General features: G+C 32.0%; 1 long non-coding RNA gene across 1 annotated transcript; it reads right to left on the reverse strand.

Annotated features, from left to right (window-relative positions):
- Positions 1-963: 963 nt before the first annotated feature.
- On the reverse strand, positions 964-7,071 carry LOC148619870 (uncharacterized). Its single transcript, XR_015921660.1, has 3 exons — positions 6,972-7,071; positions 6,287-6,355; positions 964-2,468 (listed from the first exon to the last, which is right to left on the reverse strand). It is a non-coding gene; the product is annotated as an uncharacterized LOC148619870 (long non-coding RNA).
- Positions 7,072-12,912: the final 5,841 nt, after the last annotated feature.

Here is a 12,912-nt window from a genome sequence, read left to right on the forward strand (position 1 = left end):
CCCAATGGAAGGAATATTATCAAGGAATACTGCAAAAAATAGCAGAAAACATTCAAACAAATTTACAGGAACATAATAGCATCGTCACCTATTTTTATAACCCTTTATAAACTTTTCAAAAAACTCAGTTGAAATTCCGACAAAAAACATATAATTATACATTATTTTTTTCATCGTTTTTTTCTGTAATATATCGTATTTATTTGTGTCGCACAATAAATTGTCATAGTTTCATATCACCTTTGTACTTTGTGTTGAATCCAGAGATATCGTGTTTCCTTTCATATGAATTCCAACAACGAACTAACCCATTCTTATAACATCGTTGACTTTGTAGTTTTTAACGGACATGGAGTCCGTGGTTTGTATGACTTTGTAAAGGCCCTGACTTTGTTTAACTTGATGACTTTAACGACATGCTTAGTTTTCAACTCTACATTTGGTGGCAGCGGTAGGATTCCTGAAAGCACAAAGTACTATAGTGGTTTGATTTGTTGTAGGTGTTGAAGTTGAAAGAAAACAGAAATCGATAGTTGAAGATTTATAAATTAAGGCAGGATGGAATGTTTGCTTTAAATTGATGCTTTTTACATTTATATTACATTTTGATCAAACCTTCTTTCGTTTTATTATAATAAAAGAAAAACAAAGATTCTTTTATTTTTAGATTTGTTGTGAAGTTGATTTTAAGACCATGGTTTCAGTTTTTTTTTCTTTATTTGTTAATTTCTTTGAAACCAAGCTGATTGTTGTTGTTCAAAAGGAATAATTGATTGAGTTAATCTCTAAAATGTGTGGTTGTTTCCTTAAAAGTATTTTTTAAGGTTTTTTTTTTAAATAATTGCCAAGTATATTTTTGTTTTTTTTTTGTCGACAACGCCTTTTGATCCTTAGGAAGAATTTCTGTATAAAGTTGAGTTTAATTTGAAGACAATTCTAATTAAAGTGTAGATATACAATATACAATTCAGTGGCCACCCAGTTTGCATGTTCTTTAAATATACACTGTACATAAACATTTATCAAACTAGATATATGTAATTTTAACCCAAAAGTGACAAGACGTGTACATGCTATATATAAACAATTTGCGTAGAAAATCCATTGATGATGACAAATAATGACGTATCAAGAAATAACAACTTGTAAAGACTCAAATAATTTGCGTAATAAGAAAATGTACAAAACATTCAAGTCCCAAATCCAAATTAATAAAATGCAACACTTTTCAACATTACTTTAGAAAATTAAACAGAATTTTATACATGCAATTAAAACTTTCACAAATTAATATCAAATTGACAAAACATTCAATTTAATAAATAAGATGTCATGATATCTTAATCAGATATAAATGGAATTCGAAACACTACTTGTAAACAATTGTCCGATGTTTCACTTTAAAAGGTTTGAAGTACTGTCACAGGAACTAACATTGAGTTTATTGTATGTTTCATAAATTAATTTCCTTGTTAAGGCATTCCTTCTGGTTTGTCACAAGCATCGACTCTGATGTTTGTGAGTGATCATGTGTATCAACATAGAATTTGGTACGTCATAAACGTCATTAGTTGTTCGATCGTAAATATCAACGTCATTCTTTTCTTTATGACGTATACCGTTTGAAACTTCATAAATGCAGTCTGTTGCAGACATGTACTGGGTTTCGTCTTCTTTTCTAATCTAATATGCAGTTATCTATAGGTTGAGTTGTTCCTAGCATTTCATCATTGCTTTGTCTTGTGCTTTCACTACTATTTGTGATAGCAGCGATAGCATTATGTTTCTTCTTTGTCAATGTTCTTCTTTTCTTTTATGTCAAAGGAACCAAGAAAGAGAAAACCATGTTTAAGTTTACAACTACATAAAGAATATTGATGTAAGAATATTTGTTGACCAATATTTAAGTATAGTACAAATTAAATATTTCATACAGTTATAAACGTATCAAAAAGGTTTCCAGACAGATACTATTTCGATGAAACAAACTTACATGGTATGTGGTATTTCTCACTGAAATTATTAAAATGCCAAAAATATAAATGAAATGTTAAAATTTCTTACATTACCTTAAGTTCACGATATTACCTTATGTTCACGATGAAACCAATCACCAATGATATAAAAACTGTACATGACCTATTCAAAATCCTATGAAGTAAAACCTTGAAAACATTGTATCTATTCACAATTTAGTTTAAATGAGTTTTGTTCTGAAATAAGAAATAAGAGCATGAAGCTTTGGCAGAAATGTGAAATGATTTAAACAAATACACTTGCTTATGTAAATGTATATCAATACAACGATATCGCCCCAAATGATTCAGTGATGCTGTGTATATTTGAATTTACTTTTTATTTTATCCACATTTGCTCCTAAATATACGCCCACATTGCATCAACATTTGTTGCATAAACTGTTGACAAACATCATATTTTGTTCTCGTAGTTCTTATAAATGTTCACACCTGCAAAAGAATTACACTAATTTTCTGTAACTTCCTTTAGATTTTCATAGACAATGATTTTTATATTTTTAGTTTGAAGCCTTTTTTAGACAAGACGATCAGTTACATGTATTGATAATCATTGTCTAAATATAAAAAAAATGTCTTTTTATTCTTTTCCTCAATTTCAAGAAACAAAAATTGTCTCATTTGAACCTTTGATATAAACAACCATTTTAGTTCATTGATGGGATGTGATATTTCTTAGAAGACACTATTTCTTTATTCTTGAATTGTCAGTCCCATTGTTATCTAAAATTAACAAAAACAGATGTAAACTCAAAAAGAATAGCTGTGCTGGTTAATCGTTGCAATGTAAATAAATTCTTCCACTAACAAATGAAATAAATAGATAAAAATACAGAATAATAATATTTATAATATATACTTTAACTATTTATATAATAGTAGTTACCATAAAAAGTTTGTGCTTGAAAATAGTAACGCCATATATATAGGTCATTCCAATGAAAAATTATGATTACAACCTGTGTTTTTTTTATCAAACAGATATGTCCACCCATGACTGCATGCATTATTGCAAATACTTATATTTTTAATACAAACCTACCACCTTTTCCGCATTTATACGTGACATTAAGAGAAAAGGCCAATCGAAAACACAATACTGTAGTTGGACTTTGATCCCACGAGTTAAAACAAGTTAATTGACGACTTTAATTCTTTGTTCGTTTGAACACTGAGTATGTTGTATTTTTTAGACCTGTTTTTAAATACAAAATTAGAAACAAATAGATAAAATTATTTCATGGAACAAAAACATAAATTCCGTGGGCTGGGAGGGTTCACCGTGCACCCCTCCACTCATCAGCTTCATGGTGATTTTTAGGTACCTTTATTTTCCCATTACTGAATCAATTTGTCGCCAAAGAATATTCTCGGATTCTTTTTCAGTATAAGCCTATATTTGTACCCAACCGGGTCAAAAAGCCAAGATTTTTCGTGACTTAATTGTTGGAGGGTCTTAGCCTTCCTGGGATAGCATGTATAAACAGACAAAACAAATGTAGAAGTCATCGAATATCCCAATGTCTCAGCTTTATAATGGTACCACGAAAATTATAGTAACACTTAGGGTTTTGCGGTAAAATGAACAAAATGCATCCCTACCCCGCCGAAAAATCGCGTTAATTGACATAGTTTTCAAAGTCAAAACACCTACACTATTTATGCTTCATTAAAAAAAAACTGTTTATTTGGTATTTTCTCTTTAGTATTATCACAATTTATACTTCGGAGGTTCTTTTGATGAATATTGGCAAGTTTCGTAGTCAGGATTTATCAACAAATGCGAAAAATAGTATTTTTGATTTTTCGGTCAAAAGTAACATAAATTCGACTCTGTATGAATTGTGAAATAATTCAGTTTTAAAATGATTCTTAATAACGTATTATAGGATTAAACAGCTATTTCCGGTCGTTCATGCACGTGTGAACGGATCTCGGAACTCCCAAACTCAATGAACGGCCTAAGGCCGTTCATGTAATGTTTGTGAATGAAATAACTGTATGAGTATCGGAACTCATTTGATTGATTTCATTTCATTTGCAGTTTATTTTGATTTATAAATGAATCTGTTAAATTCGTAAGATCTGAATTGGAATATGCTGTTAACATTTACAAATTGCATTATTACCCAATTATAAGGTTTTATCTTGTTTATTAAATATACACATATTTATTTATTGCACTGTCGATGTACTATTCAACGGTGCAATAGTCTCCTTGATGAGACTATTGCACTGAACCCATAATGACCTTTATTTAAGCCTTTTGATTGGTTGAACTTTTTTAAGCGCTTCATTGAATTGGAATTTACACACAAAAAACTCGTGTGTAAAAACGTAGATGTGACTCTCGTCTGCCAATTCGTAAACATGGAGCGGTCAATTTCCTATTCCTGATCAAATGGTTGTCTCTTTGACATATTCCCCATTTCTATTCTTTATTATATCTCATAGACAAATTAGGTAATAAAACAGTTATTAAATGGGTTGGATGCAGTAGACCAGAACATTTGTCCTATGGTACTGAGAATGATCAATTGTTCTATTGCCGTTAGCCTCGTGCAATAGAACACTTGATCATTCTCAGTACCTCAGGACAAATATTCTGGTCTATTGCATCCAACCCATTTAATAACTATATATTATTTCTCACCTTGTGATTACATCATTTCAAGTAAACTTTAATAAAATAATATTTATAGTTATATGATAGTACAACTTCTCTATGTTGCTACAAGATTGAAGTCATCACTACAGAAGTTTTATGATCGTCATCATGAACTCGTAGATTACTACTGTGTATCCACCTGCGCCATGTTCAAAGTGTCATAGTTTGCCTTTCCTCTTTCGGGTACTTTTTATTAGCAACTCGGCGGATATTTCTAGAAAAGCAGAGGACGTTTACCCTACTGGTGTACATGATCCATACTCCCAGTTTCTAGTTGAGTCTGAGTTGTTTATTTGCTTATTTGACTTTACAGCTGATCTGGTCAGACAGAAATAATATCGTTTGGCTCGATCCTTCAATCTCATTTTCCGCTATATAGATGACGTATTATCTTTAAACAATCCTAATTTTGGGGATTTGATATATCGCATCTACCCAAAAGAACTTGAGATAAAGGACACTACAGACACTGTAAAGTCAGCCTCATATCTTGACCTACACGTAGAAATAAATGGTAAAGGAAAACTATTGACAAAACTTTACGACAAACGTGATGAATTTTCATTCAGAATTGTCAACTTTCCTTTCATATGTGGCAACATCCCTTCGGCTCCTGTGTATGGAATGTTCATATCACAACTCATACATTATGCCAGAGCTTGCCGAAACTACGCAGACTTTTTGTATCGCGCTAGAACTCTAACAAATAGGCTTCTGGAACAGGGTTATGTTGCTATAAGATTGAAGTCATCACTACAGAAGTTTTATGGTCGTCATCATGAACTCGTGGATTGTTATTGGGTATCCATCTGCACCATGAAAACTGATTTATTCAACGGGTCATAGTTTTCCTTTCCTCGTTTGTCTACCCCGGACTTGATGTTTTATGAGCAACTCTGCGGGTGTTTCTAGAAAAAGCAGAGAAACGCTTATCCTACCGGTGCACCTGGTCCATGCTCCTAGTTTTTAGTGGAGTCCGATTTGCTCATTTGTTTTGTTACTTTGTATGTATGATTTTAATTACTCTATGTTCTTTGTTGTGTGTGTCTATATTCCATGTCTGGTCTTTGTCACTAAATTATATTGTTTTGATGACCGCTTTAACCTTGGTTCCCTTGATTACTCTTTCTCTGGGTGTAATCGGACACGAATTATAATCCATTGTAGCAATTAACAACTCTCTTTTCTACAGTCTTTCAGCTTTTGTACACCTCCTTCAGAGCTACCACTTCGAGGACATCTGGATTTTACTTGTTGAAGATGACGTTGATAATGTGAATAGTTTTTCCTTCAATACAGGTAATGAATGTCATTTTCATATAAATATAGGTCATGTATCGAAATATAAGACATGTTTTACTAGTCTTTTTTTATTTTATCATTTAAATACTATTTTTACAATTAAAAGCAAAACATAAGACCAATTTGTACATGTATTAAGCTTCCGACTTCCAGGTACATAATAATAGTGCATTGTTGCATTTTGTTTTGTTTTGCATTATTACCCAATTTTCAAAAGTTGAAAAATAGTAAGGCGTCATAACTGGTTATCGTATTATAAATACATTTGCAGTTTACATACCTTTAATGACCAAAACCTGTGCTTCTGGAGAATGCATGGTGTCACTGTGTAGATGAATTTTTCACGCTTCTGAAGCACATGACAACTAATTGTGTTTTGTTACTCGTTACTGTGTGGTATTTTAATAGTGTTATGTGACTTGTCTTTCGTCTGGTGTATTTTTGGTAATTTGTTTTGACCAGGATACATTTTACTTTGAACCTTCAGTATATATTCAATTCTTCATTTAAGAAGGTAGACAGAGGGTAACGGAAAAAAAACTCTTGAAATCAGTGATATGCTTGTATCTTATTCAATGTCGCCAAAATATATCAAGTTTTCCCTTGAAACAGAATGAAATCAGTCCAATTTACTTTGATTCTTACACAAGACTGATGTGAAATGGTGCATACACACGTTCCAATGATTTGTAAAAGCTGTACCCCTTACACTAAGTCTACATCCTTAATTCTTCTATTCGTATACGGATGTTGAATAGTGGACAAATTTCATAAAATATGCCGACATGTTACAAGGAAATGAGGTGGTTTTGGATTTTGAGTGAAGTTTAAGAACATTTATTGTTAACAAAAAACATTCATACAGGAATAGGAGGATAATATACGGTGTAAATAGGAAATTGGTGACAACCAAAAGCTGTATATAGCTAATAACAATAATAATTAAAAACAAACATAAGTCTTACCTGCATACCAAGTAAAAAAAAATCAGACAGACGGAATTATAGTAACTTATATCATTTTAAAGTACAAATACAATGTACTTATAGATCGGAAATTAGTTGAGAAGTGCAAACACTAATATAAGTACATTAACCGGAAGAAAGTAGAGACTTATATCTATTGAACTACTTAATTACACTTATATAACATCTTGAGTGTTCATTGATCATGTATCTCCATTGTTTTTTACGATTGAAATCGAATGTCTGAAATAGAAACTGTTGCTTGCAGAAGGAAATACATTTAACGAAAACATATAAAGTCCATATTTCTTTTGTTAAGATATGAACAGTTCAAAACCTGTTTGCAAGAGTAAGTAAGGGAACCAAGGTTAAAGCGGTAATCAAAAGAATGCAATCCAGGGACAAACACCAGACATGGAAAACAGACATACACAACAAAAAACATAAAGTAACTAAAATCATACATACAAAGTAACAAAAGAAATGAGCAACTCGGACTCCACTAAAAACTGGGAGCATGAACCAGGTGCACCGGTCGGGTTAGCGTCCTCTGCCTTTCTAGCAACACCCACCGAGTTGCTCATAAAAGTCAAGTCCGGGTAGACAAACGAGGAAAGGAAAACTATGACCCGTTGAATCATGGATAAAATCATGCAAATCATGGATAAAATATCAAATGTACTTCAGAAAAGAATATGAAATATCAAGCAATAGGTCTAGATCTACATTGACTTACAATTTTCGTTTCGCTGCATCCACTCTGTTTGTTTAAGATTCTCAAAGGTATTGACTAAAATTGTAAAATTGCAGTAACAAAGACTTGTAGTGAGAAACATAGATGAGATTATCTTTTTAGTTTCAACCATTTTGAACAACTTTCTTACTCTCTTAAACTTTAAGATACTCCTATTTGTGTTCTTCTTGTAAGTGCCACTTTTTGAAAGCGTTTAAATTTTTTGAAAAGTTGACAGAATTTTTAATCCCCCTTTTTTCTTTTAATTTTCAGGATCAATAAATAAAAGTTTTAGTATCACTACATTTATATCTCTTGTCGGAAATATTTCAATCTGTCGTATAAGATATTCGAAAATATTCGCAAAACTTATTGTGACATAATACGGTCTTCTTTTTAGTTTTGATCGATAATGACGTCACACAATACCAGTGTGTGGACGTGGGACTAGATCTTTTGCGCGACAAAAGAACTTCAAAACCTAGAATTATCTTGATCTGAAAAATGCATTCATTGGATTACTGATAAACACAATAATAGTTACATTCGATTTTGATAAAGACTATATCAAAAGTAACTATTGTTTTGCTCTGTTCAATCTAATGAAGATACCGTCTAAAAATAACTCTAACTTTTCTTCTCAATATTTATTTTAGATTAGAAATATATAATCGTCTTTGTACTTGTGGAGAATATAGGGCTGCTGTCGTAGTTTTCCATTTCGTTCTCTTTCAGCTGTTCTTTTCATTATCTGATTTTAAGACAGACAGACAGACTGTCAGACATCATTTCACACACAAAGCTCAGAGCCCGAGCTTGTTTTGCTATAAATAAGAAATCGAATTGATGGAAAAAGGTCATTTATTAAAAAAATCAGATAATGCAGAGTTAATTCTGAATATAAAATATCAATTAAGTAATATCAAATTACAACAAAAATACAACATATCAAATGAATGATTCATGGTAAGTGAGGATCCCCACCCAAGGACTCTGGCTACCGATTCTTCTTCTTCTTTAGCTGTGCAATGGTCGCCCTTGATTTATGTTTCATTGTTGAATGCAATACAATGTCTTCCTGGTTATGCTTTTTTGAGGTTTTTCCCAGGTGTGATCTATTCACTGTCATGTGATTCTTTTAAACTGAAGTTATGTTGTTCCATAGCTAGTACGTTTATAGTCCAGTTTACAGTCGTTTGATTTTCCACTAGACTATACATATGTGTCTTAGGCATTCACTGGATATTTTGTTGTAGTCCTGCTGTTAATCTCCAGGTTTCAAACCCATAGAAGAGTAATGATTTTATTGCATATACGTTATAAATACCCTGAACTTAGTGTTCTAATTTAGTGCATTTGCTTTCCATACCTGCTTAAGCATTTGGAAAGTTTGATGGTCTTTGCTTATTCTGGCCATGATGTTATCGACCATGCCATCGGTCCGGTCCTTTTTATAAAACTCCCTACGTATGTGAATTGTTCCACTTCTTCAACTTCTTTCCCTCCAATCATTGCAAAAAGGTCTAAGTCCCATGTAACAACGGAAATAAAGAAACTGAATATGAATTACAATTATTTAAGAACATAAGATTACTAGCATTTAGCTGACATGCCAGCTCCATACCAGTTAAAACCTACAAAAAGTCCAAATTGCATTTGAAAATCAAATCCAATTCTTTCCAAGCGGGGATGAAAACCACGGTACATCCTAAGTCATACAATAAGGTCACAACACACGAAAAAAATGTTAATACCAAAATATATCTGTTCGGAAACCAATTGATCCCTGTTTATTTGTAAGAGTCAGCGGCATCGCTGTACTCCAGATTAACTTGAAAAGAGCAAATGAGAATCGTTTTGTGTATCAGTTGCACTGAGAATTTTTGTACATGATCTTAAAAATGCTTAATTATCGATTACATTGAATAGCAGTTACCACATCTCTTTTGACATTGTGTAAGGCTTGTCAAAGTCAGGTTTTTATATACAATGATAATTGTCATTTAACAGATTGCTCCACAATTATTCGGAGTGCTGCAATTTGGTCAGTGGAACTTCTGTTGCATTAGAAGCCTGCGTATTCTTCACGCAGAACTATTTACGAAGAATTTTTGTCATGTTCAGTATTACCCTACACATAATCTTACTATCTAATGCAAGGAGAATTATGCCTCTCATATTTTCGCAACAGCTTAGGTCTCCTCTGTCGGTAGTTAATCAAGTGGCCCTTTATTCCTTTCTGTTGGTATTTTTTTTAGATTCTTGATTTATCCAGTATTTTAAGAATATTATCAAGTAAAACTTGTATATACAAACAATAGTTTGAAGCATTTGAACGTGATGATGACAAAATAGTTCATGTGTATGTTAACATGGTCGGTAACATAACATAAATCAGAAGAACCAGGCTTAGGTTTTATAAAAAAAAAATTGTAAATCCTTCAGTTTGTTCTAAAATTTTCTATTTCAATCGATTTGATTGATTAACATTTTAGTTGAGGAAGTTTTGAGGATTTCAGATTTTGTTTATGGAACTGGGATGAGATTGGACATACAAAAATATACTTAGGAAGGTAAGTTTTCTTTGACTTCAATAAAAATATGTTTAACAAAATAGTGATTTATACAACTGATTCAGATGGGTTTTGTGTTAAATATATGTACAGAGAGGAATCCTGGCTATATGTAACAAAGTGTACTATAACTTCACTGCTTGTACGTCGGGAAGCCATTATAGTTAGATTCCAATCGAGTTTTCCGATATCTTAAATTGATATGGTTGTAATAACCTGAATTGATCTAACTATACTCTTCATCATAAGAGTAGAGCAATCATTTACACACATTCTTATCGTATCAACATTTTCATACATTGATTGAAGTGTAAAAAAAACAAAAATCTTTTAGCTAACAATAGCTGTAAAATATATTAGCAATATTCCATAATATTCTAACAATTCTTGTAAAGGTGTATTTCGGTCACGACAACAATGACTGTAAGGGCACAGTTTTTTTCATGTTTTTGTATGCCATGTAAGTCAATGCAATGTATTACATGTAAAATTCTATCTTTGTTTTCAGTAGTGTTCTTGCTACTTGTTACTAGATGTATAAGTAGTTCTGTTTTTTTTTTATTTACCGGCTTTTTTGCGGGGGGATTCGGCTTTGTTTTGCCAAGAAATATCTCCATTATTTCCATTTGTTGTTATCATTTGTTTAAGCGGTTTTAACAGAACAACCAACATTGAAGTTTTAAGCAAAGTTAGAATCAACTTTACAACAAGATGAAGCACAAATTGAAAACTAGTTTTGAAAGCATATTTCATATATACTTGGCAACGAGCAAAGAAATAACCTGTGCAATTTTATGTTTCAATATAAAAATGAATGGAAAATTGTGGCTTTTCATGCCAAGTAAATTACTAGTAAACAACAAGTAATACACGAAAATCGATATACAATGAACGATTTCAAGTCAGTGTTTAGAGCATGTAATAGATGGGGAAGTTCAGCGAACCTCGCCTGTTTTGTAGAGACATGATTTATCAAGTTTTAAAATGTTAACTATTTGACATATGACACCTAGTTGATAACATTATTATTCACTTAGGTATGATGCATGTTACTGAGAAACGTACATGGCACAATACTGCTACTAAAAATACATAAAAAAGTTGACAACTATATACGTACTAGTTTTAACAATTGTATTGCTAAAAACAAGCTTTATCCAATTTGTCTAAAATCAAATTGATATCAAGTTCACATGCGTTGTATTGTGATATATGAGATAAAGGAAATATATAAACCTTTGTACCAGTACCTGATAATGAAGACATTATAACTATATATTATGGAATTGGTATTTACAAAATAGTAAAACTATTCATTATTCTAAAATAATTTATTTTATCTTTTAGGTCACATTTGCTTTCTAAATACACACTTATTTACAGACTAATAAAAAACGACACTAAATGAACGAAAGAATTTTGACAAAAAAATCTTGATACTTGATAACCGTGTTGTAAAAAGGTGTAATTAGACACATACAATCTGTAGTTGTTTTACATACTACTGTTCTTTGCATGAATTTTCGCTTGTTTGTAATGGGGATTTTTAATCCCTTTTTCGCAAAGCTTATGTTATGTTGTTAGATGTATTTTGGAATATAAATATTGTATGTTTTGAAGTTTATTCATATTTTATGTTTCTTTTTTTAATTTTTGTGTTAGTCTTTGTACGCCTTTGTTTAGTTGAAGGTGGCTGCATAGCATCAACATTGCATATTTTAAGTTCGATTGATTGTTTACCAGCTTAACACATATGCAAATATCTTATATTTTTAAGAGCTGCTTTACAGATCGAAACCTGTTTTTGTAGTAGACATAAACATTAATCCGGATTTAATCTATACGCTCTGAGAATGAAGGGATCGCAACACACCTTGGAGGTTCATCCAATTGCTATTTTGATATATTCCACCTCTCAAATCTTTCAATCTGTTTTGCATTGCGTATTCCCGTCCAACTAAGTTTCAAGTTTATTAACTTCAAAACTAAGTCATTTTGGTTCTGGTTAAACTAAATTTGCTTCCTTAAGATACAGAAGATGAATGATATTAGATCATTGTATATTTTTAAATTTTTAAATCAAATGGATTGCTGCCGAAATACAACGAAATATGTCAAAGAGACAACCCTTGCCCCTCCCCCCGGGAGAACAATGTCAGCTCAATGTCACCCTTAGGTTTTAAATGAAGAGGAATGACGAGGAAGCCCTCAAACCACTGGGCAGGGTGCAGACTACCGAAAAAATATATTTGTTCCATAAGAACAGCGAAGTAGTAGTCCTATAAATTCCCTATATACTCTAGCAGCATAGAAGTAAACTGAGGGTAAAAACCAATTTAAACATTTATAGACTAAAAGTCCCTGCTCCCTGACAGGCGCAAAGAATGCGGTTGGGTTTAAGTAATATGGATAAATCACAACCCTCCCATTTTTAATCCGGCTATTAAGGAAAACATATTATACAATCAAACACACATAAAATCAGCTGGAGATTGTCCCTTGTGTAGACAAAGATAAAGAAAAAAGATTATACGTCACACAAAACGCAAACGAAGAATGACATGCCAGCTCCAGACCAGTTAAAACCTTCAAAAAGTTATGCCCAAAAACTCATTATAAAAATATTGAATGACAG

The sequence above is a fragment of the Perna viridis genome, chromosome 4 (genome assembly GCF_037379345.1).
Source record: "Perna viridis isolate PV_CMFRI_1.1 ecotype Kerala chromosome 4, ASM3737934v1, whole genome shotgun sequence".
NCBI lineage: Eukaryota > Metazoa > Mollusca > Bivalvia > Mytilida > Mytilidae > Perna > Perna viridis.